We start from the raw sequence: 6,395 nt of genomic DNA, 5'->3' as shown, positions 1-6,395 counted from the left end.
AGATTTTCTACCAGCTGTATTCCCAAACATCTGGCATTGGGAGTGAAAATCATGTCCACGAAATAAATAAAATGTTCCATTCTGAATCAAAATAGAAAACAAAATAAATCAGCTAATATAACTGAGTATAATTTAACTGGATGACTTAGGTTGCTCTTTATGTATGGAAAAACCTTATATTTTCAGCCTGAATAACTTGCTTTAAATTAAGGGAAACCCACAAAACAAGAAAACAAAATCTGAGTCAGGTTGTGCATTCTGACTCCTGTTGCCTTTGTACCACACCAGAGGCACAAAGGGAACTGAGAAAGAACCTAATACAGTGTCTGCGGATTTCCCTGATGTAGGATGGATTCTGCAGGTGTGAGGGGTGACTGTCATCTGACAGAGCTGTCTCTAGGGCACTCTAGTCAGTATAACTTAAAGCAGCCACTATCTGTCAGTTCTAGGATTGTTGAAGCAGAAATGTGCCCACAGACACCTTTTCTCCTACTGTAACATGCTGCATCAACTCTCCCTCACAAAATTATAGATAGTGCTGCAAACAGCGGAGACCTACAAATGTAACAGTGCAGTATACAGAAAACAAGATCATAACAATTACATAATTGTACATCACTGATTAGAATTGATAAGGATTTGGGATGGGGAGTAGATTGCCCACAACCAGATATGATAATCATGCATGTCAACCTGAAAAACCAGAACCAGCACTGCATATAATGTTGGCTACAGGGACTTTGGAGATCCTGGTTATAGTCTTGTTTGATTTGCCTACAACATTCAATTTACTAGTCATTATTGACTGCTCTTCATGATGCCATGAAATAACCATCCTAGGAAAAGTATCTTTAGACATAGCCTCTCTGGGGAAAAACATGTACACATGGGCTACCACAACACGTTATAACTGATGATAGGTCCTATTTCGTATCAGAGGACTGCCACACTCATTCTGTACAGGATGAGCAGTAGGTATCATAGTGAAATCTTATCAGCTACAGAGCATGAGAAGTTGGATAGATGAAACTGGACTTTGCCTAAAGCAATCTGAATAACTGAACTAGAGCACAAAGCCTGGAAAGAAAAACTGCTGATATTCTTTAGAACCTGCAAATTAATACCTCTCACCACTTCTTCATAAATCCAATGGAAAGGTTTGTATGGAAAAGAAATTATAGGTTAAGATACCATACATATCACTAGGATAGGAGCAGAGCAACTTAAAAGTCCAAATCACTATATTGAAGGGCGAGGTGTGTGTAGCCAAGAAGTGTCACACAAAAGAAGGAAGATCTTGGAACCTAGATGTAAAGTTAGTTTTGAGAGAGATGGTAGAGTTGTGGTAGAGAAGAAATGGGACAGTATCCTTTCAGACAGTGAAAGTGGCCGGAGTCTCATGCAGAACTCATCACTGGTGAAGACATTTCAGGACTGTCGTGGACTAACTCAGTCATGATCTGCAAACCAGTAGATAAGAACATAAGAATGGTCCATTCTGGGTCAGACCAATGGTTTATCTAGCCCAGTATTCTGTCTTCCAACAGTGGCTGGTGCCAGATGCTTTAGAAGGAGTGAATAAAACAGGGCAATTTATCAGATGATCCATCCCCTGTTGTCCAGTCTCAGCTTCTAGCAGTCAAAGGTTTAGGGACACCCAGAGAATGGATTTGCTTCCCTGACCATCTTGGCTAATAGGCATTGATGGACATATCTACCATGAACTTATCTAATTCTTTTTTGATCCCAGTTATACTTTTGGCTTTCACAACATCCTCTGGCAATGAGTTCCACAGGTTGACGATGTGTAGTGTGAAGAAGTAATTCCTTATGTTTGATTTAAACACAAAATGATGGAAAGATCACAAGATCAGATGTTCTTAGATTATAGCTGTGTCCAACTCCCAACCAAAAAATAGGGCCTTTCAGGATTTGGATCTGACCTAGAACCAAAACCATATAAGATTTTGAAAAGCATCTAGGGTAAAAGCTCCCACTGACTGCAGTGGGACCAGGATTTTACCCATAGAATTGTTTATAAAAAAATTCATCCCTACATAAAATCCATTATTCTCTTTTACCATGACTAATATTACGTCTGCTAAAAAATATAATAAAAAAAGTACAACAATATAAAGCTTTGCAGCAAGGAAGTTAGTGGGTTGTGTCAGCCACACAAAAGCAATTTTAGCTAATGTTTGTTTATTGGACAACATAATGTGAAAGTTCATCAAGGAGCAAAAAGACTTCAATAATACACCTGTCGATGGTCTGCACTAATAGGCATTGATATCCACATATACTCACCTTCGTTATATGTTGCTCTGGCTGTTCAGCCATTCCCAGAGATTATCTGTCACTGGTTATCTTGCTAATAGGATGTATACCCAAAAGGAGAAAGCAGGTTTTTGCACTATTCTAGTTACCATGCAGTCTTAAAACTACATATCTAGTTGCAAAAAGTATAGAGTAGATGAAGGGTCAAACTTCTAGATATTTAGAGACAAATTTTCAAATCAGCTTCTATATTTGCATGCCTATAATTGTGCACCTGCATTTTTACATGCCATCTTAGTTCAAATGTGCTAAAACTGTGTTTTAGTGAGTGAATTAGATCGTTAAATGCCACCCTTATAAAATATAACTGTATTCTACAATAATAGCCCCAAATTGTAATGTTGATATTGTTAGATGTAGTGTTTTGGATCATTACTATACTGTAGAACTTTTTGCAATTAGCTGATTTGTGCAGGCAAATACAGTTTGCATACCCATTACTGAATTTTTGAACACATGAAAATTCTCTTTTTAGAAAACTCCTAGTACTATAAACCACATGTAGGTTCCATTTAAATTTTAGGAAAGTGGCAGAATCAGGCTCTCCCCTTTTATTTGTGAAGTTAAGTTGGTGTCAATCATTGAAAATAATATCATGTAATATTAATAATGTGAAGAGAGAGTGGACTTCTGGCTAGTCAGCCTTCTTTATTTAACTGTCTTCTTTTCTAACTTGCCATTCAGTGGCTTTGTAGCAACACAGTATTACTCTTCCCCTTTTAAATAAAAAAAACCAAAAACTGGGTTTTGAAATAAGTAGTTAGAATGGTCATGCTAGATTGGCAGGTGTGATTGGACCATCTTCACTTATAAATAAAGCAAAAGATCTGCAGAGCCCCTTTAAAGTTCAAATCAATGATGTGCCAGAAAGCACTTCTTCCCTGGTTCATTTCCTGCTGTTAGCCAAGATGGAGACCATCCCATACACGGGCATTTACCAACCTGCACTGCCCCAGATATTCAGCACTTGGTGCCAGAAAAAAGGGTAACTTTAATCCTGGGGCCACCAAGCTGGTTCTTGGGTGCAACTTAGAGAAGCCTCAGTATTGCTGTACGTTTTTCCAGCTGCCAGTGACCTTTCAGGAGCTGATCTGCCAGCTGATGCTTGCTGAGGCACAGGCACTCCCAGGGCAAAGCCCCTATGGCTGGCTCTAGGGATGTGGCCAGGAATTCCTCTCAACTCATTCCCCTCAAACAAATCCAAAACCAGATTCAAAGGGGGCTGGGTAAGATGGCATTACAGCTGCTTTGTGCTGCAGGAGCAGATATTTTATTTCATTTCAATAAAGTTCAATAAAGCTTAAAATCTTTACCACTTCTGAGGCAACAGACTCAAGCTATTAGCCTGAAGTCCCTCTCTCAAATGAGCCATGTTACTGAGATATAATTTCAGTTCAGTTCTTTTGCGACAAAGAATGAAGTTCAATAGTGAGCCGAATCTGTCTGAATAACATTGCTCCAACATATCATGATCCTATGTGAAAATGCATCTCTGGCAACCGGGCATCACAGAACTAATAAAGACAGAAATTGTTAGGACATAAATAACAAGGGCAAATCAGTTATAAAGACTTCTTGTACTAACAGAGCTGTGCCAGGAAAACACACACATTGATATAATCCTCTCCCCTTTTTGTGGTGCAGGGATGTAATGAGATGAAAACTCAATGTTATTTTGAAGATAATAGACTTGAGCCAGGGAGACAACATCCCTCATCTTTCTGATTCTGAGGAACTCCCCAGGTACAAACTGCACATCTGGGCAATACAATTTCAGTAATAAGGAGTTTGGCTGTACAGGCAAGACACAAAGCCATGAACTTCAACTCTCTGCAGTATCTTCCCCCTTAAAACCCAGGGGGGTTCTCTCTCTGTGTCAGTATTAAGTGACACAGGCTCCTGCTTCACTCTGGGAAAGGGGTTGGCCCTCTAAAATTGTGGGTCCTTGGATATGGGCCATTTGTGCAAAGCCCTGCTCCACCTGCCCAGCTTTCAGAGCCAACCTCCATTCCCACAACAGCATGGCTCCCTCAGGAGACATGTTCCTTGTCTTTAACCCCCACTCTCCAAAAGGGGTTACACTGAATAGATGAGCAGCCAGCAAAAGATAATGCTGACTGAGTCAACGTTATCTTACACCTCACAGGGTTAAAGGAAGATAATGCAACAAACAGCAGCTCTTCCCCTCACCAATGCTACCCTAACCTGACTTTGAGTTACACCCATTGTGCACTTGTGAAAGCGTTCTACAGGATTGGGGGTGGGGGAGAGCATGCTGTAGAGCTGGTGCAAAATGGGCCTTATCTGCTGCCTCTCTTTGTACAGTAATAAATAGAAAAATCAGGCCAATGTTATTGATATATGACTGGCTTGCATAGCACAATTGTATTTGGTGCTCTGTATTCGGGTAGTACTTCTGCTCAATTCTTCAGCTTCAGCAGTTCACTTGTTTTTATTTTTATATTATCTGGTAATTTTAGATGCGGTTGTTTTACGTTTTTCAGCCTGTGTTAGATATTCTCTATAATCCCCAGAGTTTTGTATGCTGTTTTATACTACTTCTCTTGTTTTTATCAGTTGTCATCTACTGTGCCTGAGCATTTTACTCTCGGGTGCTTCAATTATATATGAATGTGATGTGCTTCACAGTAGTAGCTAGTTTCCATTTGCCATCTAAATCTCTTTGTACATGAATGGAGTAACCTATATTTAACTTCAGAGGCACTTGTGCAAATCTGTTGTATTTCAGCTTTTGCTTTTGTCTGCTTACTTTTATTTGATAATTGATTTCCAGTTGGTTCTTAGTTTTATTGTTTTCGGAATATATATTTTCTGTCAAAAACTAGCTAGGGAATGAATCACATTCATCAAAAGCTGGATGATTCCGGGGCCATCCATATAAATGCTCCATACTGGCTCAATGCCCTGCAGCAGCCCTCTCCAGACCTCAGCACAAAGAGTTCTTTACAAAAATGTCGGAATAAGGACTTCAGAATCTAGCCCTAAGCAGTGCAGCAACATATATAAAATTACAGATCAGATATATGTTGGAGAAAGGTGTCATTCCAAAAGAGCAAGGAGAAAGCAAATGCCTGAGCAGGCCAGATGTAAATCAATAAGCCACACAAACTAAAAACTAGAGCTGGGCAATGTTTTTTTGGACTAAATTTTTTTCACTGAAAAATGCAGGTTAGGGTCAACTGAAATATTTTGCAAGTTTTCATCGATTTTGGCAAATTGTATTAAACATAGGAATGGCCATAGTGGGTCAGACCAATGGTCCATCTAGCCCACTACCCTCTGTTCCGGAAGAGGCTGGTGCCACAGGCTTCAGAGGGAGTGAACACAACAGGACAATTAGCGAGTGATCCATCCCCTGCCATCCAGTCCCCGCTTCTAGCAGTCAGAGATTTAGGGACATCCAGAGCATAGGGTTGTATCTGTGATCATCTCAACTAATAGCCATTGATGGACCTATCCTCCATGAACTCATCTAATTATTTTTAAACCCAGTTCTGCTTTTGGCCTTCAACATCCCCTGGCAACAAGTTCCACATGTTAACTGTTTGTTGTGTGAAGAAGTACCTCTTTATGTTTGTTCTAAGCCTATTAATCTCATTGGGTGACCCCTGGTTTGTGTGTTATGTGAAAAGATAAACAACACTTCCTTATTCACATTCTCCATACTATTCATGCTGAAATGAAAAGAGGGGAAAAAATTCAGAATGTTGAGATTATCGGATGAAGCATTTTGACTTTTCTGACTAGAGTCACAAAGGGTTTTAGCCATCATTCACAAACCTGGTGGTGGGTAACTCAGACTTACCCTTATAACTATTATCCCAGTGGTTAGGGAACTCATGTGGGATATGGGAGACAAAGGGTCAAATCCTCACTCAGGAACAGACTGGAATCTAGGTCTCTCCCTTCCTAGGTAAATGCCCTAACTATGCTATTGAATACTGGGGGAGGGGGATTGTCTCAATCACTCCTGCTGAAGGTGTTCCACTTTGTATAAAATACTAGAATAGTCATTGGGCATGGCTCTATAGCCTGGT

Source organism: Natator depressus, chromosome 4, assembly GCF_965152275.1.
Source record: "Natator depressus isolate rNatDep1 chromosome 4, rNatDep2.hap1, whole genome shotgun sequence".
NCBI lineage: Eukaryota > Metazoa > Chordata > Testudines > Cheloniidae > Natator > Natator depressus.
Note: the sequence above shows the minus strand (reverse complement) of the source record.